The following is a 27,407-nucleotide window of genomic DNA, read 5'->3' as shown; positions in this document are numbered from 1 at the left end:
AATAAGTTTTTGGGTTGCCATGGTTTTAAGATGTAAGACTTAGAAAACTTCCATTAAAGGTAAAATTGAGCTATAACAATACAAAGTACAGAACAGTGAAGTTACCCATTTAGAATTTCTACGTTAAAGTACCTACCACACAAGTAGAAACAACAACTTCAGTGGAGGTTAAATTAATCCAATTGGATCAAGTTTACAATACTTGCACTATAAATAAGTCATAATGCGTACCCTTCATAACAGCGCATTATAAGGTGGAGGTTCGTCTCTCTCAGCCACCTAATGAATTCTAGAAACAAGTCTTTGTTTGACGGGTTGACGTCAACATTATTCTCCAATTGTAGAGTATGGCAAAGCAAACCAACTAGCTGTTGCTTGGGTCCATAGATACCTACCTATAAAAGGGGTTTAATTTAGAAATGAAATCATGAGGACAGACGTGTCAGTGCCTTGCTAACAAGGTGTCAGCTCCCCAAAATATCCATCTTGCTTATGGCAAGCATCTCGGCAAAAATGTTAAATGTGTTTATTTTCCTATCTTATAAACAGAAGAATTTAACCATGAGATTTAGGCAATAGGTTTTTCCCTTCCATGTGAATGCTTGCTTGGCAGTTGCTTTGCTTAAAAACTTTACAATCTACTACAAGGCCTTAGATTTCCTCGAACGTAAACATGTAAAGTGAATACGCATTGACCTGCCCAACACTGATAGCAACCTCCGTTGCAGGATCTATAGCCATGTCATAGACCATGCCATGAGATGCGATTAGATGAAGATGACGTGAAATTCTACAGCCGTTACCAGTTATGGTTACATCACGGAACACAAGAGATCTGTTGGAAAAAAAGTCAATAAATTAAGTTAATAAGAGCCTCCCCTTTCCTTGGTTTATGATTCAAAAACAAAGTGAAAGGAACTTCCTTACAAATCTTACCTATCAGCACTACAATAGGCAATACCCTCTATTCCCCAAACCAATAGGCAATCATCTGATAAAACCTCCCTGTTTCTACATAACAGGGACATCTTAGATAAATGATGTGTCCTCATCTGAACTATCCAGGCCTGATGACATAAATCATGATCTGCCATTCGACTCTACTAAACTCATTTCTTAAAAGTACAATGACTATTATCTAAGCATGAATCCTTCAAAACCCAGTCAATAACAAACATGGATCCCTCAACACAGTCAATGACACTTGTATCAACTAAGCTTAACACGTTATGTAACCCAAGCAAAAGAACTAAAGTTCAGCTTTTTTCTTCTAACATTTTTGTCTGTAAGATTTCACTTTTATTTCTGGTGTAACTCTGATCTTCAATTTTGATAAACAATTAAATTTTCTTTTTCTTAGAAAATATCAAATCTAGACTTAAACAAAGTTGAAAAAAATCGGAAAACATTAAAAGAACATAAAACAAACTGTTAAATTATTAAAGCAACATCATTTTCAAAGCTTTATCTCAAAAATTTGGGGTCATCTCAAAGAATCATGTTCCACCTTTCAATTCTATTTAAAGACATGTCTTTAGGGGGAAAAAGCCATGCCACCTGGCAATTCAAGCTTTAGTTCATTTGGTCTTTGTAATTTAAAATCTCCTCTCTCACTTCGCAATTATTAATACTCCACTTCAAAAATCCAAGCTTTATATGAGTGCAAGATGGCACATGCACTTTAATACTAACTAAACTATGTGATTCCAGTAGCATTTTACTAACTAGTATAGAAATCAAAAAACATAACAGAACGCAATGATGACAAACAACAAAGAACATTATTCATTTTGAGCCATAGTAATAGTAAGAAGGAAATAACCTCCCAAAACTTAACCTAGAATGGCGATACCACGGCACTAAACTGACTATAATGTTATTGAGCCTACAATTGCTTAACAAAATCAAATGTTAAAATAAGATCAGTAGCATATGGAAATATGACAGTTTTGAGAAAAAAAAAATCACAGATAGAGCTCACTTTCACTTTGGCCTTCCTCTCATTCTTTTTTAATAAACAAACATGTAAAGAGAAAAATAAATACAACATAAGGTAAATTACATATGAAACCTGGTAAGGTTGTTACACCAGAGCCTTTAATTTCCTAGTACTTTGAATGAAAAAGTTATGTTGCAGAGATTCTTCACGCCTTTTTCTTACTAGAAAGAGTAGGTACGGTCAGTGTTAGATTAGATTCTTTACCATCTAAAATAATAAGAATGTTGCCTCAAACAGATAAAAAAACATGTACCACCAAAGAATAAATGTCAATGAATGAGAAATTTCAAGTCCAAGAGATTGTAAGGATAGCTACTGAATTCAAAAGTCCTTACCCATTTGATTAATTGATTTTTGGACCTAGATAATACTTGGAATCTTTGGAAAAACTTGTTATTGTCTTTGCTTTCTCTGTTGAAAGGTCTGTTTTTCCAAAATATGTTCTTTCGATGCTTTGGATATTGCTTCAATAGAGCCAACTGCTTGATTAAGCTGAACGAAAGAGAAAACAAGTAAGGTAATTTTATTTTCAAATACAAAGATTTCATTTATACAAATAAACCTCTGTATATTAAGCACCCACAATATAGATGTATGTTGATGCCAAATTGGTGCATGAAAAAAAGACAAATATAAAGGCAGTAAACTTTAAACTCCATAAAAGTCATTAATTTAAGTGATGCCCTTGCAACTTTTAAAAAATGGACATATAGATGTAAAAGAACATTGGTGGCAAACAAAATTAAGAACTTGACTCCATTGATTAAACTATCTTTCTTTTCACTTGATTGCAAATATAGGTAAGAAGATAACTGAATTCAATGCTGGACACTGCGGTATAATGAGGTTCCAAAATTTTTCCAGCAACACGAGAGATGATTAAAAGATCAAAAACAGAAATTCATGAAGACAAGATCATTTATGTTGTTCCTGAAGTTATGGTTAAAAATCTAAGAGCTTTATCAATTTGATTTGGATGATAGCTATTAGACATATTGAAAAATCCTGGATTTGAAATCTGTATTGTTCTTAGAGGCACAAACCTGTAGCTCACGCTAGTTTCATTCCAAGCTTTGATCAATCTCCTCTTCCTCCCTTAAAACCAAATTAGGAACTAGAATCTCATTTGTTTTTTCTACAAGACACTACTAACCTTTGCTTGCCTTGAAGAGTACCATAAAAATGCTGAAACTGTGAACCCATGTGTAATAGTAGGAAAAGGCACACTACTTGAAACCTACTATATTATTATTAAATTTGAGTAATTGTGTCCAACCAAAATTCCTAAACACATATACAAATAGATTAAAATCGCATGGATCCCATCCAACCAGAATCCTTGTGCAAGAAGAAAAACATAAGAAGATAACAACAAATATAAACTTGATTACAAAAATTAAAACGAAATTACAATAAAAAACCTAAAAACAAACAAATTTACTTCAATTTTTTAGATTAATTGCGACAAACGGCGATAATCACAAGAACAAGAACATAAACTCTAATACTTCGGATTCGCATTGTTTCACCGCGAAAGAAACCTTTAAAGAGAAAACAAAACCTTGAAACGACATTTTCAGAATCACATCAGTTCAAAATCTGGAGTAAAACCTTACCTGAACAAAGCAATCAAAGGAGCCGTTTCATTCTAGTTTGATTAAATCAAAGAGAAGTGAGAGTTGCAATTAATCTTGAGCTCCAATCAAAGGTAGGTTTTATCTCTTCGAACCCTAGATCTAGGAAGCTGTAGAGAGAGAGAGAGAGAGAGAGAGAGAGAGAGAGAGAGAGAGAGAGAGAGAGAGAGAGAGAGAGAGAGAGAATGTGCGAAGAGGAGTGAGTCCGAGAGACAGAGAATGTGCGAGGGAGAAAGAGAGACAGAGTTGATATAATGCTCCGACTCACAAATAAAACCTCTCTATACACTTAATCAATGGATAAACCCCCATTTAAACTCATTGCCTTTAGTTAAAAACGACTATTTAATGACAATTAAAAATTATCACAATGAACGACGGATTTTATCAGTCGTTCTAATGTAACGTAGTGACATCAGCAATGTGAGAATCGATGTCAATTTTAATGTTATTCCAGCACGACTCTTTCTTGAATGAGTCGTGATTTTTTTACGCCCCCTGTGATATATGCCCTTCTACACTCCCTGACGTGGCATGATTTGAAAGCATAAATTTCCTCGGGATTCACAATTACGCATCTCCTTAGATATGTGCAGTTGTGTATCCCTTAGGCTGGGAATGAAATATTCTTAATAAAATGAGAAATGAATTCACTGACACAACTAATTACTCTTCATAGTAATTAAGTTGACAAAAATGAAAAGGAAGATAGGAGAAAATAGCCAAGCATATTTGTAATTATCTAAGAAATATGTTCGAAATTGTAATTGTGTCTTTACCGTATTATTTTGAATTATTCGAAGTTTGCAATTTTCTATGATCAAAATCCCTATAAAAGGGATTGCAATTCTAGTGATATCTTCATGATGGCATTAACCCTAATCAAGAGTTTAAATAGAGCATTAAAAGAGACCACAACACAATTATATCTCAATATTGATCAAAAGGGGCTACAAAACAAAATGGGAGAAAATGGTAAATATAAAAATAGAAGTTTAACCATCAACCAATCTTTTGTGCCGAGACATTATAGAAAGAAATTGAAAAAGAAAATTATAACATTCGACATTACCATTACATCTCATATTAAATAACATTTATGAATCTAATGGATTAACGAACTAGAGAGAGTCCTAAAATTTAATCTACCCACATCAATTCCTATCTCGAGGAAGCAGATGCTGCTGCACATTCCTCCAAAACATGTCCCTCCTAGACATCGTCTGAGTATTTCTTGGTGAAAACCACCTCTAGTTGGCTAAAGATCAATGTTGACGGGCACGTGGCAAATTCAGTTCTAAGGACAGCCAGTTGTGGCTGCCTGCTGGTATTTTGGAGAGCTTATTAACAATGAGGCTGAGTGCCTTGCCCTCTTCACAGAATTGGAAAATTTTAGCATTTCCTATGCTGACATTATGATCGAGATGGACTCAACACTTATGATTAAGGGTCTCCTTGGTATGATTGAATTGCCCTGGAAGCTTGATCATTGGGTTCATACGATCAGAAATCTTAATTTTGGCTTGTTGCAATTGAAAAATCCAACACATCTATCAAGAGGGAAATTCAGTAGTTGATGCGCTAGCGAATGTAGCCATTATGAACCGTGCTTCCTCTTCTTTTAGTTCTGTTGAGTCTCTCCCATTCAAAGCCAGAACTTGTTTAATGGGTGATACCCTCCAACTTCCTCAATTTAGAGTTGTAAATTAAGGGCTTTCCCTTTGTACTCTTTCTCCTTTATCAATATACAACTTTCTTACTTAGCCCCAAACAAAAACAAAAAACAGCAATAAGACTATAGAAATTAACGATAAACCTACCCAAAAAAAAAAAAAAAATTGGGGTTTTATAATTATTATTACCTAAAAAAATGTACTTACGATATTAGAACAAATATGATTTTTTTATTATTTTAATTGTTGGAATTAGAAAACATGTTTTAAACGAGACTTTTTTAAGAAAAAAAAAAAAGATAGATTTTTTGAAAGGGGAAGAAGAAAGAAAACAATAAAGTTGGAGGGGTATTACTTGAAAAAGAAGAGAGATGTAATATATAAAGTTGTAGGGGTATATTTGGAAAGCGGGTAGTCAAGGAAATGTAATAAACGTCAAAGGGCATCCTTGGAAAAGATGTGACGATCGATGAACAAAAATAAAGTCAAAAAATTTCCTCAAGATTCAAAAGAAAATTAAACCCGTTTATAAGTCCTGCAATGAATGAATGAAGAAAATAAACTCACACTTCATATAGCATTCATTTGATGCAATGAGGGACCATAATTGAAACTATGCTAGCGTTGTTAATAATATACTCGAGCTTTAAATCATTGTTGCAGTGAATTTTAAATTGTGCTGAATTTATGATATATCTTTCGTTTGAGAAGAAATCTAAAGGAGGACATTAGTCTCTTTGTACTGGTCTTTGTTGCTCTACTATCAAATTAGCCATTTTAGGAATTTTGAGACATTCGTCACTTTTGACCTTATCGGAGTCAATATTTTATAGGGACTACAAGTAGTAATAAAATCGCTGCTCATCCAAGGCAGGAGTTGGTTGATAGGGTTTGTCAATCCTTCTCGATTGAAAGACCATAAGATCAAGTACTACTCCAATACATTCTAATTCATTTTGCCTGAGTTATATGGTCCATATCTTCTAATAAATTAAATAGACCAAGTTCTTAGCTTCATAAATACAATACTTTTGGCTTTGATGACTCTCTCATTGAGAAATCAACAAATCGATGTTCCTAGTTTTATGAATACTGATTTTGCTTCAAAAAGCTCAAAATCATTGATACACCAGCTAGCTCAAGCTCTTTGATTTACCAATTCTTCTTCATTGTTCTTGAGGTTTGAGGGAAAAAAAACCTCAATATGCTTGGTACTGTATTGGGAAGGTGCTTCTTGATTCTTTGGCTTTATTTTTGTTTTGATCTTGTATTATTAATTACTAAAATGCAGTGTTTGTTCGATTTTTCTTTCATTTAAATATGAGTTAAATTGTTACATATTTTATTAGTTAATTGCTATGGCATTTTCAGTTTTAAAGTGAAAAGATTAGAAATTTAGAACATTTCTTTTCAACACTTTCATTTTGAATACAATCAAATATAGCTGGTCAGTTAAAAACAAAAAATCAGACATTGTGTTCTGTTTTCAATGTCTATTTAAAACACTTTACTTCTTAATGCTCCAACTATGAGATATATGTAACATTGAAATTTACCATTGAGGTCATTTAGCTGTGGAGACCCCACTTTGCATTCTCCTAATTTAGCCACTCATCATCTGCTTGTAGTTGGTTATCATATATATGAGTCTTATTAATTTGTGCCCTTGGACATATGTTAAACTAAAGTGCATTAAATACACATTGAAAATAATCACTTGAGGGTATTTTTAGTAAAAAAATATTTTGAGGGAATTTTTGGTAGAAAGCGCAATTTTCTAGGTGTATTTAATGCACCTAAACATGTGCCCTTAGGACATATGTTTACAAAACCCCTCATATATTATGAGACATGATATATGTAATTTATAATGGAATATAAAAGATTATTTTTTAATCTACAATTTTGAATTACATTTTTATGCAATTTTTTATGGGAGCTTCAATCTTGAATCTTTTTCCTCACATGATCAATTGGAAAGTGATTAAACTTTACATTAATTTTTTATGAAGAAAATAACAAGATTTTGGATCGTATCATCAAGGGACAAGATTCTTTCTTTTAATGAAAGATCTATGTGGCAATATTTGAGATGTAGGACTTGGTTTCAACCCCCGTCCCTAGGTATACGATACAAACTCATAGCAAAAAAGGAAACGTATGAACTCACATTTTAAATTAGGAAAGATTATAACTCCCCCATTGGGGATCGATATGTTGAATGCAAATCTCTAAGTTCATTGGATGCTAGTCATCTATATCCTACTTGTATGCATCGTTCATAGAAAATGACAGTTTATATCGTCCTTGATTATAAAATATGTTGATTTTATGCTACAATCACACTCGCTTTTCAAGCATCTTTATTTGAGACTCAAATCATTTTTTAAAGGAAAAATTGAGTCTTCAAAAGTCCAAGTTTTCTAGCGTGGAACTTTTGAGTAAATATTTTAGAATTTAGGTACTATGTGGTCATTTTCCCAAAATAAAATTATTATTTGAAAGATTTACTCAGGAGACCTAATTGCATATTTTTATTACAAATACTCCCTTGGAATTCTAACAACTCCAAGAGAACCTACTTTATGAAGTTTGTTATCCACTAAACCTTACTTTATAAAGTTTGTTTCCCAGCAAACCTTGGAGTGGGGACCCAAGTCATAGAAGGTGAATTGATGAAATTAATTTGCTAGTAAACATATCTTGAAGTGGATTGTAATCGCATCAATTTGTGGCATTCAAAAACATGATATGATGCCACACGGTTATAAATGTTTCAAATTTTTTTTCTATTGAATATATGTCTTTCCAAGAAATCTAGAAGATTGTGGTATTGGATTGTCAATTTAATAATCCATGTGGGTCCAACGACCTTAGTAAGATTTGAAATCTTACCAAGTTAGTCATGTTAACCTCATTCATAAAGTAAGGTTGGTTTCACTAACGAACTTGATAAAGTAAGAGAATTTTTGCAATAAAATTACAAGAAGTCGATCTATCTGATAAATCTCTCTTATTAATTTTTCCTGCCACCTAATCTTGTTGGATATTGTGTCAACATCATTTATTTTGGAATTTATAAATGAATAATGTTGGAGGAGTGATCTCATGATTGACCTTAATTCACACTTTTTACTGACATGGAGACGTGTATGAAATCATAAATGCTTTTTATCGATATACGAGTAAAAAAGCATTTGCGTGCACTACCCCATTAAAAAAGTATAAATAAGGTAAATCTTGAGGTCACTCCAACACAACTCTAATGGGATTCACAAATCCAGTTATGAATCACACCACAAACTAGTTTGCTTTTAGTCGATTCACAGCTGGATCTAATTAATTAGTAGAAACTAAAATGAAAAATGAACTGACTACGGTAGACACTGAGTTGGACTGCCAGCCGTTGACTTTTAGTTTGCATCTTGAAGAAAACAAATCTATATTTATTTGTACACTGTCACGTCAGCTCAGTGTTGAAGGCAGTCACCAACACAGGTAAAATATGATATTAATTAGAAAAGACTAATAATAAAATGGCATGCAAAGCCGTACGTAGTCGTTATATGAATGACATGGCAGGTGCACATAACTGTAGATCTTTTCCATGTGCATCTCGGAGAAAAAGATTTATGATTCCTTGCACTTTCCACATCAGCCACACAGTCGGCTTTGGTTTAATACGTCATTTTATCACAGAACAAGGATCTATTTAGGTGCAAGGGGGATTTAGAGTGGGGGCTGTGGGGGCACTTGCCCCCACAAGAGTTTTCAAATTCCATGGAATAATGTGCTACTGCGACAGATTTGAACAGCAGATAAAGAAATTTACCATTATTGCCCTCACAAAATTTTTTTCCACTCTTAATTGCCCCCATAACTATTTTTTTCACTCTTAATTGTCCCTACATTTTCTACTCTAGGTTGCCCCCACATGAGCAAAATCCTGGCTCCGCCCCTATTTAGGTGTACCTTTTCTAACTAAAGTTATGTCAGGCACTCCATTTTTTTTTTACCACGTGGCATTTTTGAGGACCACTGACCGTATGGATATATGTGTTTGATAATTTGTAGGCTATAATCATTGGATGACACGTGAAATAGAATGGGGTGTCACCTGACCTAACTTTGGTTAGGAACGGGATGACACCATAACTACATCAATTTATTTCCAAATAACAGAAGCGAAGAAACGATGATTAACATTACATCAAACAGTTGCCAGTAGCAACATGCAGTTTATTTTCAAACAACAGAAGCAAAGCAACGATGATTAACATTACATCAAACGCTACTTATTCTTCTTAGTAGAAATTAAAGTCTGCAGTACATACATACATATATATATATTATATATAATATATATATATATACAACAACAGAAGCAACGATGATTGCATCATCAAACAGTTGCATGAGGCAGCCCCCCTTAATTAGTCTTCAGGTTGAGCCTTGTTGCTGCATTTTTTATAACAAAATTTATTGACATCTCCGCAATGACACTGAGGTGGGATGGATTTGGTGCACAAACATGATTTGCAGGATGAATGACACGATGTAGCAATGTCAGAACAACGGCATTGAGGAGGGATAGATTTTGTACATGCGCAGGAGTCACAGCATGGTGATGATTTCAAAGACTCCCAAACTGCATATATGCCCACAACGCGTGTACACAGAGATGAACAAACATATATTAATTAGTTTTGCTTTGCAAATTAATTAAGAGAACTATAAGACCTAATATTAAGTACTTAACAACAATATACCATCATTAGAGTTTCAGTGGTCATGATGGAGTTAAGAAATGGCAAAAGGTTAAGCCTACCTTCCACAGTAGTACCGACACCAGCCATCATCATCGCAACCAACACCACTATTACGAACGATGCCTTCATCTCCATCTCTCTCTCTCTCTCTCTTTCTCTCAAGCACACAAACTGATTACAGTTTCGATGGCATTTTATAGATCCACATCCAAAGAGGATAAGGATAAGGATAAGGTTCAATACTCTCCTCATTTTTCACGTGGTGATTTGAAGATTTGTCCGTATTATTCAATTATTGCTCCAGTTTTTAAAGATAGAATAGTGATAATCTGACTACCCCCACGTCGACTGAGTGTGTCAGATCATCATGACTCTTTAAGATATTGGTCAATTACCGGTTCAGTCTTTTTTTTTTTTTTTTTAAGTAATGCTAGGGTGACACAGGTCTTTTTCCACTGTTTCTCAAAATTCTGATGTGGCTTAGTATCCACGTCGCTCCATTAATGAGTCAGAAGTCACGTCATCTTTTATTATTAAAAAAACAGAGTTGGTGGATTGTGCGGGAAGAACATTTGGATTGAGTAAATCTATAAATAAATAATAAAATAAAAATGGACAAAAGAGAATATCAGAAAAGAGAACCCATTGAAGAAGATTATATTCTCCTTCAATCAAGGACTTAGAGGTCTAAACCCTTTACACTCCATTAACGTCTTTTTAACCCTATCATTACAAAAGAAAAAACTCAGTGGGCATCGAAACAAACAATTATCAACCAAGCTCACATTAGCAAACCCAGGTTTCAACGCCATTAACAGACTTGGAATTGGCCCAAACAAGTAATTCCCACCGAGCAATAATCTTTCAAATGGAGAAATCCCCTCGACAGGAACAAGAACCTTCAAAGCGTATTGTGAAGTTATCATCCCTATAAACTTGTTGTTCTCTAAAACCAAAGTAGAGAGCCTCGGCATCGTCGCCATAAAAGCTGGTAACAATCCTTGAATCTCATTGTAGCTCAGATCGAGAGCTATTAATTGGCTTTGGGTACTTAGATTTCCTGGAATTTGTAAAAATGTGAACTTGTTGTGAGAGAGTGTGAGTTGTTGGAGTGATGGGTGATCGAACAGAGCGTAAAAACAGGGCCAGAGATTCGATTTTGACTCAGATCCATATCCTGTAAAAAAAACTCAAATTTCTAATGTTCTTTGGGAGATTTCCTTCTAGACTATTGTTCCTCATCTAAATTTCAACCAAAAATGCTGGAAAATTAAACGGACAGGTCCAAAGATTCCATTATCACTGCAATCTAAGAAAGATAGGTGTTTTAAATTACCCAAATTGGTGAATTTTCCAGAAATCTTGTTTCCTTGAATCTCCAACCTTTTCAGGCTTACCAGATTGTTGAAGGTCGCGGGAATCTGCCTTGAAGAAGATTGTTATCGAGATAGAGCTCTTCGAGATACTTGAAAGAGACCCAATTGATAAGCCATAAATCCTTGAGTATTTGCCATAAATCCTTAGTATTTGGGCTTGTTAACTTCAATCTAAGAAATAAGGAGAGAAGAAGAGAAAACGTTAGCTTCTTCACCAAGTTTCTATTTTTTTAATAATAAAAGATGACGTGACTGCTGACTTATTAGGTGGGTGACGTGGATATTAAGCCACATCAGAATTGTGAGAATCAGAGTAGAAGGCCTGTGTCACCCCAGCATTACTCTTTTTTTTTTTTTTTTCGGATTTAATTATGAGTCGTGCTGCAGTGTGCGGAGAACCATAGACACTTCTTACTTGTATCTCGGTGAAAAGCATTTATCATTCGATACACATCCACATCAGCAATGTGAGAAACTATGTCAATTTCAATGTTACTTCAACATTTTCCATTAACTATTTATGTTTATAATGAGGTAAGGAATTAAGAGTCATGCTGGGGTGATAGGATTTATTACGATTCTCACAATTCTGTCGTGTAGGTGCACACATAATTGATAATTGTAGATGATTTTTACTTGTATTAGAGAGGAAACACATCCATGGTTATGTGCGCAACTCCACATCAAAATTGTAAGAATCATAGTAAATCGTGTCGCCCCAGCATTAGTGTTGAATTAAATGTTCACTGATGCTGGAGTGACACAAACAAGGACACATGGGTGCCACAAATGATGTTGTGGCGTGCACATAACCGTAGATGCTTATTACTTGTATCTCAAGAAAAAGCATCTATGATTGTGTGCGCGTCACCACGTCATTGTGTCACCGCAGCATGACTCTTAAATGTTAGCCACTTGCATTTTAACTCATCACCATCTCTACAACTTATTAATCAAGGGAAAATAACTTTTCTAACCTCAACCATAGAGACTCTCCATTAAACATATGGTTGAATAAGAGGAAAAATGCATGTTTCCTAGAGATTATTTATTTTTCTAACGGTATGTGTTTCTTAGAAACCTTTAGCATCTCAACAGTCATTTTCTTGGATCATCTAATTGGTTTGATTTTTGGTATTGAGGATGTGTCATTCTTGACTAAACATTATCCACTTGATTGTGTATAGGATTTTGTGTTCTTTGATAAACTAATTCGATGTTATTCTTGATCATATTTGTGGTTCCATTTCTTAATGAGTCGTGATAACAAGAAGCCCTAAAACGTATGCTCTTTGTACGTTCCTTGATTTGGCACCATAGATCTTTTTCTAGCGCTCCTTGACGTGGCACCATAGATCTTTTTCTTTCTTGATACTCAAGGAAAAAGATCTATGGGTCTATGCACTGACATATCAAGGAGTGTACAAAAATCATCAGATTATCGTTAGCCTTTCCAAATACAAGTAGAGGTGAGTCTTCAAGTTCATGAATTAGTAGTAAGTAGTTTCATTTCTATGAGGAAAATTTCATTGAGATCCTTCAATCTTTCTTGTTGCGATTTCCAAATTGTGAAAACACTCCCAACGCTCAAATTAATTAGCCAAGCTTTTGAGAAAGTACAATGTATTCGAAAATTGCATACTTTTTCCTAGGTTGGGCCTCTATTTGTAGAGTTTTCCTTTAGGCCTAGCTTGGTACATTACAAACAGATGATTTGCATTGCAACTATTTTGCAATGAAGGCCTTGCTTGGTATCTTGCAAATCATTTGCAAATGCAAAAGCTTTGCACCACAAATGGTTTGTAATGCAAATTATTTGCAGCACTTTTTTGACTGCAAACTATTTGGTGAAATTTGTGAAGGGTTTAAGAGGTTCATGCAAATAATTTGCAATGCAAAAAATTTTATAATGTAACCAAGCATCTGTAAATTAGATTCCAACAATTCATTTGCATTAGCAAATGATTTTCTTCATGCCAAGCAGGGCCAAAAGATATACTATTGCTTGGAAACAGTTGGAAAATCTTGCAAAAAAAAAAAAAAAATTTGTGGTTGGTTCAAATTACTAATATACCCTTAGTACTTGCAATATTAATATAAAATGAACTTGCAAAAAATATTCCTAGAGGAAATGTAATAATATTCGAAGGGCATCTTGTCAAAGGATGTGAAGCTGAGTGACTATAAACTCAAGTTTTCCTTAAGATTCGAAGGAAATTAAGTCCCAACCCCTCTACATGGGGGATAAAGAAAGTGAAATCCACGATTGTGCTTTATTGTATGGACTAGATTTTGCCTATGCCTATTACCTAAGATTCTTCTTTGGGGTTAAAAAGAAAAGATGGTAAACTTATAAGGTTATTATTGAAAAAGGGGATAAAAGAGGAAAGATAGTAAAATTGGAGGGATGTTTTTAAAAAGGGAAGGGGTGGAAAGGGAGAGAGGAGAGGAATGACAATAGAGTAGGATATTGTGAACTCCACTCCACTATAGTAGTGGGACATTTATACTCACAATTGTAACTTGAGTGGGACCCAAAGTTTTATTTTATTGTATAGATGCTTCAGTTGGAGATCGATTCTAATTTAGTAATTTATGCTAATTAAAACAACTAGGTGATGGATGGACAGATTAGGTACATATGTTTGTATTGGGGGATGGGTAATTGGGTATGTAAAATTCTTTGAGCAAGAAATCACTCCATCCGAGACATTACGCAATTATTAACACCTTCAGAAGAACTTTCAAATTTAATTGGAACTTGATGGAGTTTGACAAAATACAAACTATTCCTTATGAACATGAATATAAAGATATGTATGTTCATTATAAAACAAGAACTAAAATATGAACAAATTAAATAATCTTTTAGTGTAAAACCCCAAAAATATGGTTACAAATTAAAGATTCTCCCTTGAATTTCAGTAAACTCCCTCCACATCCAACTTTAGTAAAATATTTACACATTCCCCTTAAGAACACCTGACCCATGAAATTTGAGACCATCTTTTTCGGTTACCAACATTGAAATTTTTTATTTAATGAGACATTAGATTAGAGCATTTTTCAACATCAATTTAATGAACATGCACATGGATGGGGTTCCAAGCCCAACCTTTTCTTTTGGTTCTAAACTTTTCAAAAATTGGGTTTATCACATTTCATTTATGTAATGATTCATTTTGTTTCCTGCTCTTTCTTTGTATTTTTCATGGTCGTCTCGACCAGCTTAATGGAATTTTTTACTTATTAAAAATAATATAGGATAGGTTCCATGCCGACAATTAATAGGAAATGCTTGAATGCAAAATATAAAAATCACAAATCAAGCCGATTTTCATTGTGTGGATCCAATAAAAGGTACGATTAAATCATAAAAATACTAACTATTCACACGCGCACACACACATACAACATATTAGAAAATATTTTACTCCGATATCTTTAATTTCTATAATTTTATAGAGTAAAGAATTTTGGATGGAATTGTAAAAAGGGCCTAAATTTTTACAAGAGATGTCTTCAGGTTCAAAAGGTTTTGAACTTAGGGGACATATAGATATATTTCTCTGAAACAAAAGCTTTTGGGATTCACCATCAACCAAATGTCAAAAGGCTCCAACAATCAAAATATTATGAATCATTAGAGTATCGACTATTGAATTGAACAGATGGTTTAACTTTTAGGAAATTATGGCATTTGCACACATTCTGTTCCGACACAAGTGTTCGGGGAAGAAGTACATCAACTTTGAAATATGAGTCCCAATTAGAGATAAATAATTCTAATAGACTTTAGAGTTATTTCTGCATTCAAATAAAGCCTTAAAGAGACATCTAAAACAAATTAGATAAGTCAGGAACCAGGATGAACTACCATTTTAACAATGTTTTTAATTGTAAATTTCTTTGTTATTACCGAAAGCAAGATAATTGAGCAAAGATTTAACAGATAAAATAATCAAATTTCATGAACAACTATCGTACTTCAATTCAAATTCTAAAATGTCAGAAACATTGGCATTTCTTCAATTGGCAGGAGTTACATAGATGTCAAAAGAGAAGCTCATTTCTACCTTTACAGTTTCGAATTTATTTATTTTCTTTGAATTTCTATTGTCTCTTGAGTGGATCTCCATTTTTTTTGCAAAAAATATTTTTTAGAGTAATTTGAATTTCGTATATAATATGAGATTTCTATTGTTGCTTTCTTGAGAAAAAACAACAATTTTTTTAACATATAAACAATCCCTTCAATTAGAATTGATTTGTTTCTTACTTTATTTTCATTCCTTCAGTTTATTAGATTAGAAATTGTTGATTCTCTTTCAGATTATCAAGTTTTTCTCTATCTTATGTTATGTTAGTATACAAGTTTGGACTAAATTAATTTTGGATTAAGTATGAGGGTAATAAAGGAGGCCAATGTTTTGGCTGATAGTTACACTCAAGGTTAGAGCTTATTTTTTGCATGAGAAATTTGGGAAAATGTTATACGTGTTACAAATTCATTGCCTTAAAAATAGTTTGTGAAATGCTGGAAAAGCTCATAAATCTTTCCCTGTTTTGCAATTTATGCATTTGCTACTCCATTGCATTGGAAAATATTAACTTCTATTTTTTTTATTCAATAGGATCATTTTGTTTAAGTTTTTTAAGTGTTCCTAGCTTCTTGCCAAAACTAATTTTTCATCCTTATTTAAAATTGTTAAATTGGATTTGTTAATAACGTGTTTTAATAACTCAAATATTTTTAATATACTTTTCACTTATAGATTTTCAACTTGGCTCAGTCTATGAGAAATTGGGTCCAAAGTATGCTTCCATGCGAGCCAATGAAATAAAAAATTGACCAGAATTTTTTGAGGATCTTCTTGGGTATAAATTATATATGCTACCATAAAAATATCCTTGAAAAGAGTTCTTTTTATTAACATTCTAACTTATAGCATATGTCTTTTCATCTATTATTTTATTCTGCAATTGTTATTATTATTATTGTTGTTGTTGTTATTGTTATTTATTATTATTATTATTATGTTTTTTGAGGGGGCGGTGTTTGTTGTTGGGGAATAAATCAGTGGTGGCTTTAAGATGCCCCGATACTTTACAAAATGTCATTTTCCCTCAAAGGCTTACTCCTTATGATACAAATTGAATGGCCTAATCAATGGATTAGAATCACATGTATAATAATGGTTTGGAAATTTAAGCCCTCTTCTCTTGGGACTGGGCTCATAACACACGGAGAAAATATTTAGACTATTTTTCTTGTTGATTGGCCTAGTCAACCTTCTAGAAAAGAGTATCTTGGATCCTTACATCCAACTGGCTCCTAGTATTTGTGAAAATAGCGGTTTGATTACTTCCATGACAATTATCGACCATGTTCTACCATTTATAGGACATGATATTGGCTCATGCCTTTGCTATTTTTTTTTTAAAAGTAAATTTTGAATGTTAAAGCATTATTATTTTTTCTTATACAATTGGTGGCAAACAAATTGGAATAGTTCACAATCCAAGGAGTATTTGACTTATACATTACTACAACTTAGGTATATACTAAAATTTTCCAATGATCAACCTTTAAGGATCTTTTAGCTAATTTTTCTCTCAACTTTTAGGAATAGTCTTATCTAGTTTATTGTTTTATGTGAAGAGAGAAGATTATACGAGGTAATTAGAGCTCTTTACTACATCGAGTGTAGTTCAAAAACACAGCAGGTATCAATACTTTTTGTGTCTCCTAGTGATCCATTATGGAGGTGTTGCAACCTTAATTTATTAGATTTGTGAAACCTCTAGTGACATTGAAAAATCTAAAGACAGTATTTGATGTGGAAGTGATGGATATATTAAACCTTTTGATTGCATTATTATAGAAATTGCATAATTTTTAATGCATTTTCCCTTTAGGGGATCTGAGAGCACAACAGGTGGTGTAACCTTAGGTTACACTATGGACCCTTAATTATGTTATATGCATTTCAATTCATTTTTGGAAGTGGTGGACAAATTTTAAACGTTTAATAAAGGATGTGAACAAAAAAAAAAGTTTCAAATTCTTCCATTATTATTAGAAAAATGAAAATTCTCACATTTACAGAATGAATAGGTTGATATGCTTTTACATCTTTTATAACTGTCATTATCTATTTTAGTTTTCTTTTCTTTTATCAGTGAGTGACTATAAAAATTTCATTAACAAGAGATGTAACACATCAAAAGCCTCAACTGGTGTTTGATATTTCAATTTTTTTTTTTTTGATAAATCAAAATCTTTATTGATGACATAGTTGAAAAGACCATGAAGTAAAGTACAAACTAAACAAGTAATAAAAAAAGTAATGTTATTTTTTTTTGAGCAATTATCTTTATGGATGGAGTTAAGTCAACAAGCACCACTTTGAGCAACTCTTCAAAAGGAGTTGGATAGTTTTAACAAGACGTTTCAGTCATATATGTCTTGTTTATGCTATTTAAAGTTGGTTGATTTCTAGTAAACTTAATTTCCACCAGTTTAATCTTTTTTAAGTGTACAACACCTTTTATTTTCTAGCAGTTGAAAATTCTTTTGATTTTTCATGATAGTGTAATGAGTATTATGGATATTGTCACCAGGTGTAGACACTTCATTTTTGCATCCACCTAATTTGGCGATTCGTTACCTAGTTGTGGTAGTTTCTTAACGATGAGCACAAAGAACTTGAAAGTTTGAGAATCATTTTTCCAATTTTTTTGATTTCTAGTCTTTTTCACTTCTTCCACGCGACGTAGAAAATCACACACGTTTAGGATCACTACACCTTACGCTCGATTTAGCAAGTACGCACGATTAGGTTCGCCACATATTTTGATTGCCTAGAAACCTCGCAACGCTAGGAAAATGAAACCTTGAGACTCAGAAGTAATCATATTGGGACACAAAGAAACCTCACGCCAAAATTTGTAAAATGTGATAAAATGATGAAAATACCCCTCTTGGGTTTCAGGCTTCTGAAATGTCTCAAAAATATATTCATTAATCTCGGCATGTGATTTTGAGTCTAACGAGACTAAAACTGATGAAAATGAAGAATTGCAAAAATGATCAAAATACCCCCTTGATGTTCAATTTAGAAACCTCAATTCCTAAGAAAACATGATTGAGAAAAAAATTTCGACAACATTCACATACATCAAGAAAATTTAAAAATCCTACGTTTAGGAAAACTAAAACACTTCACATAAAATGATGAACATTTTAACATAAAACTATGATTTCCCTCAAGTGGAAAGACACCAATCGATCACATGAAAATAAATCGAACTTTAATTAGCCTACCAAAATCAAATTAAACAACCAAAATTGAAAATTTTAAATTCAATTAAACGACCAACTTGAAAGTTTTAAATCAAATTGAAATTAAAATTCAATCAACCAATCAAATTCAAATTCAAATTTAATCAAAAAATTGTAATTAAAATTTAATTAACCAATCAAATTGAAATTAAAATTCAATCGGCCAATCAAATTCAAATTAAAATTCAATCAACCGATTAACATTTAAATTAAAATCCAATCGACCAATCAAATTGAAATTAAAACCCAATCAAATTAAAATTAAAATCCAATCGATAAAACCAAATTAAAATTGACCGAGTAAAGTAAAATTGAAAATCAAACCATTGAAAATAAGTAAGTTATTAACAAAAAATACTCAAAAGAGTTGATATTGACACACCAACTTTAACTTGTAACATGTCAATTCAATATAAACAATTCTTTACTTTTTAAATATTGGCATGTCCTAAGTAAAATTTGGGTGCCAATAAAATATCTCTGAGTCAATAAGGATTCTTATAGTGCGTTTGGAACAGCCGTGTGAAGGCAAAATTTAGTCGAATATGTTCCTTTTTTGGAACTTGAGTGGTTAGTATCGTTCACAACTCCTTTTAGTTGCCGATTTGTTCATAAAAATCAGCCGAATCCCTTGATTACCAATACTTCACCGAGCCTCTGCACAGTTCAACAAGCCTCCACAAAAAAAGAGTAAAACAGAGTAGAAAGTTGGCGCCATCTCTCTCTCTCTCTCTCGCTGATCTTACAATCAAGGAGCTCTCTTTTAATTTTCTTCATCTCTGCAACTCTGTTAGGTAAGCAACCATCTCCAACTTTTGTTCCTTTTTTTTTTTTTCAATGTTCGTGTTTTAAATTTCTAGTCGATAATTGCATAGATGGATCGAAGTTACATACTATTGATTGGTAAATTCTTCTTAGAAGAAATATGAAATAGAGCTGAATAAAGTTCTTTGAAGTTGAGAGACCACCAAGCAATCCCCCCAAAACGAACCCTGGTCCCTCTTCCAACCTTAAAGCTTACAAAACTCCCAAAGGACCCTAACTTCTGTCCATCCATTAACTTCTGCCCAAAAAATTGGCAGAGAACAAGTAGACTATAGAGAGAGGAAGGAAAGAGAAAGAAGACATACCTGAAAAGGACGTTCTAGGTTTGGATTGCAAGATGGAGAAGAAAACGACAACCTCCCAATGCTTTAATAACTTCTCGGATCTTGAACAAAAAAATGTGTCTGTGATTTTTCAATTGAAATAGGTGTTATTGGCACTCCAACTTTGGCTTATTACACCCCAAATAAAAATAAAGAAAGCTGAAGTAACTAGTTGAATTAAGTATATTGTTTGGTAACATACTGTCTAATTGTGTTGTTAAGATGTTGAACTGGTTGGTAACCTGCTGCCTAAAAATTGCTGGATGAAATTAAAAATAATATTAAAAAATGAGATTATTTATCTAATATAAGTGCTAATATGTTAACCATAAGTATAAACATAGGATTTAATATTAAAAAATAAAAATAAAAATTCAATTTCATATTTTCGGTACTAACATATTTAATATCTATCAAATAAATAATAAATAATTAAATAAGAGTTTCTAGTGGCACCCCAACTTTTACTTATTCTCAACCATTCACGTATTTTCTTTATTTATTACTAAGGTTTGAATCTAATGAAGTGTATTACCTTTGTATCGTAGTGTAATTTATTTGTAATGCAGCGCATTATTTAATGATATTAGACTTTATAAAGGCATCATGTCACTATGTGAAAAGACCCATATTTGATGGCCTCAACCGTCAAATTTTAAGAAATTTGATAGACCAGTCTGTCAAATACTTTCTTGTAAAAAAAAATTTTGACGACCCTAAACTGTCAAATTATTTTAGGATGAGCTTAAATTTTTTTTTAAATCCATAGTCTATGGCCATCAAATATGGAGGTTCAACAAACAACAGGATGTTTATCTAATTCACCAATCACAACAAACGAAATAATAATAATAAAAAATCATAAAATAAAGATCACTCATAGAAACTAAATCTTGACCACCCAAGAAACTCAATTCACATAAAATCCAATTGAAATATCAACTAATTCACAAACAACGTAGTAAAAAAAATTGTTCAACTAAAATTAAGAATGGGAAACAAAGATGCAGGTTCTAAAATCAAAACTACAGCTCACCGAAGAGACCTAAATAATTCCACCACCACTTGCTTCTCATGTGTAATTGGTACCCATTGTATATGTCTTCTCTCAACTAGTTTGCACCAATGATAAACAAAACACGTTGTGTCCATATATTTTAAAAGGTTCAAAATATAAAATAAAAATGGAAAGAAACATAAACGCAAATTGGAGATGTAGGACCTAGCCATAGGCAAGAACCGTCACATTATAACATGGTCATAAATCTTTCCTCGCTTGTCTGTTTCTTTGTGGGAGATCAATTCACCGGTGTATTCTCCAAGGAAATCATTTTTGTTAATAGGGTTCTAAAATCACATTAAACCCAAGTTCAAGTAAGAAGTAGCAAGAATTATTGAGAAGCAATTGTCTACCCACTTTCATAAAGGCTCCCCATCTAGCAACATCAGACTTTGCTAAAAGGATCTACAAAAATTGGTTATAAGTGATAAATTACAAATATGCCAATCATTACAAAACATACTCATTGCAATAATAAAACGATCAGTAATCCTCACTCTCTATTGTTGTTTTAGGAGTAGCTTCATGTTTTCGTATTAATAACCATCCCCTCGTGTTGGTGGCTATAGACACCCTATTTTTGCACTTGCCTGATTAATCAACTCGTCAACCTGATTGTGACGGTTCCCAATGATGGATAAATATTCCAATATTTTTTTAGTTGTTACTACATATGTTTCAGAAATTCAGATGAGGTATCTCAAACAAACAAAATTTTAGACATCACGCCATGATAGAAAAATACGACCCAAAAATATATAAATCATCATTATGAGACAAAAAGAAACTTTACAAGAAAAATCACTAAAAAATAACCAAATTATCAAAATACCCCTAACATCAAAACATCATTAGATCTCATATCACGCGTAGGAAAACCCTTTCGAACATATAAAACAACAAAGTAAAATCAAATAAATAATTTCGTCAATTTTCACCAAATTTGACAAAATTACGAAAATGCCCCTTATAGGGTTCACAATCATTTCATATCACAAAATTCATAAATGACACAAACCGATAATCCCATTGAATTCCTTACAAAAAATCGATTGTAAAACATTAAAAAACGACTTCTCAACACAAAAGTCCTCTTCGAGGGTAAAATGGTAATTTTTTAATTTTAAAATTTTAAAATTCTGAAATTAATAAATAAAATATTAATTAATGTAAAGTAAAATATTAATAAAATTAAATTAAAAATTTGAACAAAGAAAAAACAATCAATCAAACTCTCAGGAAAATTTTTATGTACCACATATTTAAGTGGAACCCCCTTGATATTTATTAAAGGACCCCTCCATCAAGGGGCTCAAAAAATTAAAGATATAATTAGGGGATTTTTTAAAACTTAAAAATATATTTTTTCATCGTACACATGATTAAAAACCCTAAATTCAAAACCCTAATTCACATTATCCTAAGAGACCTAATCCAACACCAACTCTACCAAAAAAACTTTATAAATATAGAGACTCCACAACCTAATTTTGTAGGTCAAGAGAAATCCTAGGAAAAATAGGTCAAAAACACCCCCCACCCTTCCCAAAACCCTAAATTCGAATACCCAACTCCTTACCTAATATCAAAATCTCAGTATTTTGCTTAAAAAATACCCAGAAACCCTCCAAAAACACCCAAAAACCTTCCAAAAATATTTTAAAAAAATCAAAAAATATTAGATCATCTAGAAGGAGGATATCTCGTCTTGGAGATCAAAAGCAGATCCAGTGACAAATAAAAAGTCGAAAAAAATCACACGAGGACACTCTCTACCAACTCTGAGGGAATCAATTGTTGCAGTCACCCGAGTAAGTTAGGTTTTTATTTTTTTTAGGTCGTTGTTAGCAATGTAGAGATCGATGTTTGTCAGGTGGGATCGGTGCCTAACACCTTCCGATCCCGTAACGTGATCCTCAGACCTGTTCGTTTTGTAGACCAATGTTTTTTTTATCTATTTAGAGTCAATGTTCGGTTCCTAGACCATAATAACTAGGTGGCGATTTCCAAACCACCAAAAAAGCTGATCCACACACCCTGCGGATCGATGGAGCTTTCAGTGGCTCACCTAAAGAGTCATCTCCATAGGTGCACATAATAAGAACTACTCCAAAAATCAGTCGGAGGTAAACTTGTAATGGAAACAACAAAGAACATCCAATGTTATCTATTAATCATAAGTTTAATAGTTCAATACCATCTATCTCACACTAGTTACAATGTCAAAGTCCTCATTTGGAATCATGTCCACTGGATGTGGCTGCATTTGACCATGTTCCTTAGCTTTTGGTGCAAATCAATTGAATAAAAAAGAGAATACTAAAAATGAGAGGGTCTTAAATGACTACTTTAGTTGGTACTATGCCTCGAGTAGACTTTTGATTACGCTAGCACTTGTTGTGATTGTATATGTACAAAATCACATGGGATGGAAAGTTGGGTTTGGAGTTCCTATCATTCTAATGTTCTTAACAAAATGTGATAAATTATGGTGTTATTTAGAAGTACTTTGATGACTTAAGATACGGGAATATTATCAGTAAAGGTAGCTAAATCCAATCAAACTCAGGTGAATAATTGGAAATAGTTCAATCCAATCAAGATAAAAGAATCCTCCATAATTCTTAATAATGTTTGATTTTTCTTCATGCAATTCACAAAAAAAAAAAAAAAATGATTAGGTAGTCACCTTGCAAGTTATCAATTTATCTTGGTTCTTCAAACTCCATGCATGACCTATTGATGGGACTATCGTTGTCCTTCCCATAGAAATTAATATGTTTATAACTTTCTTTGACTTGTGGGACTAGTAAGGAATCGAATCCAAGAGAAAGGGAGTTAACCAAGCTAAGGTAAAATGAAATTAATCTAAGTCACTATTTTAAAATCTATTTTTGTGTTTTGTGTAACAAAAATGAATGTAAATGTTGTTGGAAAATAAAATAATAGAAATGAAAATTAAACTAAGAAGCAAAAGAAGAATACTATTAGTCATTAGAGTAACTTAGGGCTAACAATTAAACCACATCTAAGTTCTATCATTCTTTTAACTCAACTTCAAAGGCTTGGTGTGAACTCCTTGGGTTGGAAGATATAACATAAAGCTTGAATAACACGATAGTTAAGGCTCCTTCACTCACTAATGTGTAAAACTCAACTACCAATCATCTAGATTAAGCATATTTTATCTTGATTTCATCTAAGTATAAAATGTCGAATTTAAGCATAAAAGGTGTAGGGATTCATCTAGAGCTTTGATTCACTAGAGTTGGATAAAACCTTGAAGAAAATCTAATAATCATAAAGAAATATAAAACGATAAGAACTAAAATACAGAATTAAAAGTTTCTTCCTTTTACTAATGGAGGGAGTCTAGCCTATATTGCCATTACGAGGAAACAAGGAGAAGTCATGAAACTAACACCTATATTCATTAAGAAACCAATGTACACTATCTTCTTCTTGGAGAAATTACAGAAAATTATAAAAATGTAAACTATCTAAAAAGAAAAATTATAAGAGAAAATGCCAAGGGCATTAGGAGAAAGAAAATAGAAAGGATAAGGCCCAAGAAGAAGGTCAAGAAGGGGCAAGTTTCCTAATTGGGAAAAGATCTATTTATAAACATTCGATGTTCTAGAAGAACCCAAAAATAGCTACCATCAATCTTGCGCGTGTCAGCTCATGAGAGGAAAATATTTAGGGCGTTCCAATCGAAATCCATCGCACCACGTTAGTTCTTGACTGCGTCACATTGATGCTGAGACTTCTGGATCTCTAATTTTGCATAGTTGCTTGATTGGTCCTCTAAATTGTAATGCACACTTGATTGATTAATTTGGTAGTCCATCTTGATGATTTGATATTTGACCTGTACGATAAACATACGTAATCAATATTTTGATAAATTCATTAATTTTATGAAATTAAGCCTATTTAGCATAGTAGGACATGTAATGAGATAATTTAGGCTTAGCATTATTATTTACTTACTCTAATGAAATAGGACGGAAATCGAGATAAATATATGAGAAAAAGTGCGGATAAATCAGTGTTTTGAGACATTGATCACGTGTCAAGGAACAAAATTATGAATTAATTTTACTACATGCAAAAAATTTATTTTCATTGAAGTTCAAGACATTTCATACCCTTGTTTTGACTTATTCGTGTGGTTTCCCTTGGTGTGTGACACCAATTAAGATTCTAACAACAACCAGTTTCACTCGTTGACTGAATTGATGTTTGCTCATAGATTTGATAGATCTGGAGATAGTGAATGTTACCATATTTCTTCAAAAAATCTTTCTAGTGAAGTTGGCTCTATCACGGGCTTAATCATTAGCTACAATTTATATTGGGCATTAAAATGAAATTGGACCTATGTAAGCCTAGATGATCAGCTTGATCATTAAGGATTCAAAGGCTCTTTGGACATATGTTGACGATTTAGGCATATGATACCAATAAACATTCATTTTTTCTCTTATTTGTGCATAAATAATAGTAGGATTTGAACTAAGTTTTAGCACTCAATGGAATCAAGACTTATATTGAAGGAATGAGTGAAGGGGGGGTTGTCTTAAATCAACACTCTTGTTAACCTTCGACTATGGGGTGATGGAGTTCAAAGGCTAATGGTGAATGTGTCAATGTAGTAACAGAAATTTGGTGAAGTTTTAGGTACGTAGGATGTAAAATAGGCACGTTTTGTTGCCTTGATTCATATTCGAAACAACACAGTTGAAGTTGAAGCCATGAGGACATCTTGTGGGGAAGATAATATGGATTCATTGATCACAAAATTAAAACCATGATTTCAATTATAAACTAAAAGTTCGAGAATTCAAGAACAACAACAACAAAAATAAAAATAGGTTTTTCTCAATATAAACTAAAAGTTCATAAGAAGAAGCGGCACATATAGATAAATATTCAAGAACAACAACAACAATAATAAATAGTGCATGAGCTCTGAGAATTCAAAAAGAATCCATTAACAATTCTCAAAATAAGGTAATAAATCATGGTTGCTTCAAGCACAATATGACAGACCAGGAAACGAACAAGAGTGTTATTTTTTTAATAAAACACCTTATAAGTTGTCTTATTTCTTGAATAAAATCATTTACAACTATTAAAAGTACAATGACAATTCAACTTGAAAGAATTTCAATAGAAGGGGGGCATTCACACGCATGCTTATTTGTTGAAAATGAAACATATATTAGGAAAGTAATTTATCTATTTTTTTTTTCTTTAGCATTCGTTTAGCTTGTTTTACAATTTTATACTTGTAATACTAAGTTATATTCTTCTCATAAAAAATAATAGAAGGAGATGTGGGTAGTTTGAGATGTCTAGAATGTTCATCAACATACTTTGATTTTGTAATAAATAACAAGCATCCATTGGTGTTTTATATCATAAGTTCAGGCCTTGAGAAGTCTGGAATTCTACATTTGCTACTATGGTTGAGAAGACTTCAAAAAGAATAGGAATGACTATCTCAAAAGTGGCATTTTTAACACATTATTAGGAGTGTTTTTAAGAATTTGGAACTTCACCTTTTCTAGTGGATACGTTGTTTTACTACAAGCTGCACATTTTTTCTTGAGTCCCAAAAAATTTGCTAGCAGCTTTGCCTGGTGAAATCACCTCGACCTTTTTTCATTAAATAGTGAAGAGGAATCTGATTAGGAAAGGATAGGTATATATATATGGGAAATGTTCAGCAACAAACATTTTGACAAACATTTTGGCAAAACATTTTTGAAAATATGGGTTACAGGTTTTGGAATGGGCTGATTTTTGGTGAGGATGATCTCTACAGGGAATAGATCATCATCACCAAAAATCAGCCCATTCCAAAACTTCTAACCTATCAAAAATGGTTTACAAAAAATGGACGGTCCACGATTTTTCAACCTGTTAACATGGGGCTAGAAGTTTTGGAATGGGCTGATTTTTGATGAGGATGATCTCCTCACCGTAGAGATCATCCTCACCAAAAATCAGCCCATTCCAAAACCTCTAACCCATGTTTTGAAAAATGTTTTGCCAAAATGTTTGTTGCTGAAAGGGACCCTATATATATATATATATATATAGGAAAATGTTCAACACCCTAAGCTTTACCCTACACTTTACCATACGTGTTTTGTCCTACATGGGTTATAAGTTTTGGAATGGGCTGATTTTTGGTGAGGATGATCTCTACGGTTAGAAGATCCTCCTCACCAAAAATCAGCCCATTCCGAAATTTTTAGCCCCATGTTTACAAGTTGAAAATTTGTGAATCGTCCATTTTTTATAAACCATTTTGATGGGGTTAGAAATTTTGGAATAGGCTGATTTTTGGTGAGGATGATCTCCTCACCTTAGAGATCATCCTCACAAAAAA

General features: G+C 32.8%; 2 long non-coding RNA genes across 6 annotated transcripts; both read right to left on the bottom strand.

Moving 5' to 3' along the window:
• Positions 1 to 504: 504 nt before the first annotated feature.
• LOC147381712 (uncharacterized) lies at positions 505 to 3,904 on the bottom strand. 3 transcript variants are annotated; one of them, XR_015174407.1, is made up of 3 exons: positions 3,616 to 3,874; positions 937 to 2,491; positions 505 to 835 (listed from the first exon to the last, which is right to left on the bottom strand). It is a non-coding gene; the product is annotated as an uncharacterized LOC147381712 (long non-coding RNA). The 3 variants fall into 3 exon arrangements; XR_015174408.1 differs by having other exon boundaries at positions 505 to 2,160; positions 2,335 to 2,491; positions 3,616 to 3,847; XR_015174406.1 differs by having other exon boundaries at positions 505 to 2,491; positions 3,616 to 3,904.
• Positions 3,905 to 9,891: 5,987 nt separating this feature from the next.
• LOC147381711 (uncharacterized) lies at positions 9,892 to 11,779 on the bottom strand. 3 transcript variants are annotated; one of them, XR_015174411.1, is made up of 3 exons: positions 11,473 to 11,487; positions 10,135 to 11,252; positions 9,892 to 9,954 (listed from the first exon to the last, which is right to left on the bottom strand). It is a non-coding gene; the product is annotated as an uncharacterized LOC147381711 (long non-coding RNA). The 3 variants fall into 3 exon arrangements; XR_015174410.1 differs by lacking the exon at positions 11,473 to 11,487 and adding an exon at positions 11,412 to 11,426; XR_015174409.1 differs by having other exon boundaries at positions 10,135 to 11,779.
• Between the last annotated feature and the right edge of the window lie 15,628 nt (positions 11,780 to 27,407).

Source organism: Akebia trifoliata, unplaced genomic scaffold (genome assembly GCF_017979445.1).
Source record: "Akebia trifoliata isolate Shusen 1 unplaced genomic scaffold, ASM1797944v1 Contig00289, whole genome shotgun sequence".
Classification (NCBI taxonomy): domain Eukaryota; kingdom Viridiplantae; phylum Streptophyta; class Magnoliopsida; order Ranunculales; family Lardizabalaceae; genus Akebia; species Akebia trifoliata.
This window is presented reverse-complemented; position numbering and strand designations above follow the sequence as displayed.